The 2,181-nt window shown below is 35.9% G+C and overlaps 1 long non-coding RNA gene across 1 annotated transcript; it reads left to right on the forward strand.

Annotated features, from left to right (window-relative positions):
- Window positions 1-308: 308 nt before the first annotated feature.
- LOC108975962 lies at window positions 309-1,472 on the forward strand. Its single transcript, XR_001993906.1, has 3 exons — window positions 309-387; window positions 484-728; window positions 819-1,472. It is a non-coding gene; the product is annotated as an uncharacterized LOC108975962 (long non-coding RNA).
- The last annotated feature ends 709 nt before the right edge of the window (window positions 1,473-2,181 follow it).

A 2,181-nucleotide genomic window follows, 5' to 3' on the forward strand; every position in this document is an offset into this window, starting at 1 on the left:
TTATGTACATAAGTACATAACATTATATGTATGTATGTAGGTTTGAAAATATATATTTATTTTTAATAGTATTTCGGCTTTGCTGATAAGTAAGCATGTTCAATAATATCTTTACTTGTTTTAACAATTTGTAAATTACGTTTGCCACTTTGTGTGTTTTTGTTTGGACAATTTTTCGACATATGGGCAAAGTTATTACACTTTACACATTTCTCCCTGTTTTTACAACCAATACCTTTAAAGTCGTATTCATCGTTCTTGTCCGGACAACTTTTTATTTTCTCTCTAAAATATTTTGTCGGAGAGCGTGCTGAAGTACGGTTCATCGTTCGTTCGGCACATTTTATTTTGACCGCAGTAAACAGCTGATAATCCGTCATTTGACAGGTGAAAATTTTTTACGAAACAAAWAAAAATTCCTTTAAGTGGACAAATTGTACTTATCAATGGAGAGATGTCAGCTAATTAAACTCTTCTACATAGAAATGCAAAATCTGTGCTTGCTAATTTGGTGGAAAAGGTTACAAAATCGAAAAGGAAGGGGAGGAAGCTGCGGTGTGCTCAAAATGCTTTTGAAGCGGCCGAAAGAGGGCATTTTACCCTACTTATTCCAAAAATTCGATTGAATGATGTGAAAACGTTCATAAATTTCCACTGCATGGACCCCAACACTTTCGAAGAACTTCTTTACATATTGGGCCCCAGTATGAGGAACACACCGAATAAAAGTGAGGAAGGAATAACACAAGCAGAAAGATTAGCTTTAACGCTCATTTAAACATATATATATTCCGATATTAACGCTTACCAATTTTCAGGCGTTTCCGAACCACAATTCACYGACACACAACTATAAACATACGCATAGTATAATTTTAATGGCAGTGGCTGATGCCAATTACAAATTTATTATGGTGGACATAGGAGCATTGGGACATAACAGCGACGGCGGTGTATTTAAAAGTTGTAGGTTTGGATACAAAATTTTCCATCATCTAGCAGATTTGAAAATTGATGAGGGAAAACTGCTTCCCAACTCAAATTAAGTTGCTCCATTTGTTTTTCTAGCGGATGAGGCTTTTTCTTTGCGGAGAAACATTATGCGTCCATATCCAGGTCGGAATATCATGAATTTACCACAAGAAGAAGGTATTTTCAACAAGCATCTGTCTAGAGCGCGAAGAGTTGTTGAAAACGCATTTGGTATTATGGCCAGTCGCTTTCGGATATTCCGGAAACCAATTATAGCAAGCAAGCAAATCGCAAGAAATATTGTGCAGGCCACCGGTTGCCCGCATAATTGGCTTCGTGAAAAATCAGCACCGGATGATGTATGTGTACACTTACAAAACATACAACGCGAAGAGAAACCCATTTTGCAAAGTTTTCTGCAACCAGTGATGTCTTCTCACAGTAACCATGCATCTCAAGATGCTATTGCAGTAAGGAGAATGTATACAAATTATTTCAAAAACTTGCCAGAAAATATATGAAATTGCATTTGAATAAACACTTCCAAACTAAGTTAACTGTCTTTATTTTGGTGATTAGCAAATAAAATACAAATACAAATACAAAAATTACAAATACATTTTTTTAACCTTGAAATATTGTTTGCATTATTTCAGATTTAAGCTCAGATTTGACATTCTCTGGTAATTTTTCCATTTCTGATTGAAAATATAAATAGAAAGGATCCTGTGGCGCACTTAAAATACCTGATGCTAAGGTATTCAGTTTTTGCAAGGCTGTTTGCATTTCGGTGTCAAAAGTTCCATGTTTTGGCTTCTTGCGTTTTAATGTTGGGGTAGATGAAGATTCATCCATGGAGAGTTTATGGCTTCAGGATCTCCGGCCATTTCGTCAAAAAGTTCTTGCATGCCAGTGTAGTTTGTAGTTGTTGAAATTTAATACCTGCGCGTTTCTTACATAATTTACTTTGGACAACAAAACTTACTCCTCATTTCTGATAACAAAAAAGTATCCATCTGCTTTTGTACTCGTCTCGCGCTTCCACTTGGGGCGTTACTGCTGGCAAGCGCGTTTTTAAATTTATTTCGGGTGCGTTTCCACAGCACTTGCACTTCATCCTCTACATAATAAAATTAATCAACACATACTTATTAAAGAACTATTTAGTAAATATAGTGCATCTTACTTGGCAATTCAAGTGCGTCCGCG

The sequence above is a fragment of the Bactrocera latifrons genome, unplaced genomic scaffold, assembly GCF_001853355.1.
Source record: "Bactrocera latifrons isolate USDA-ARS-PBARC rearing strain unplaced genomic scaffold, ASM185335v1 scaffold_702, whole genome shotgun sequence".
Lineage (NCBI taxonomy): Eukaryota > Metazoa > Arthropoda > Insecta > Diptera > Tephritidae > Bactrocera > Bactrocera latifrons.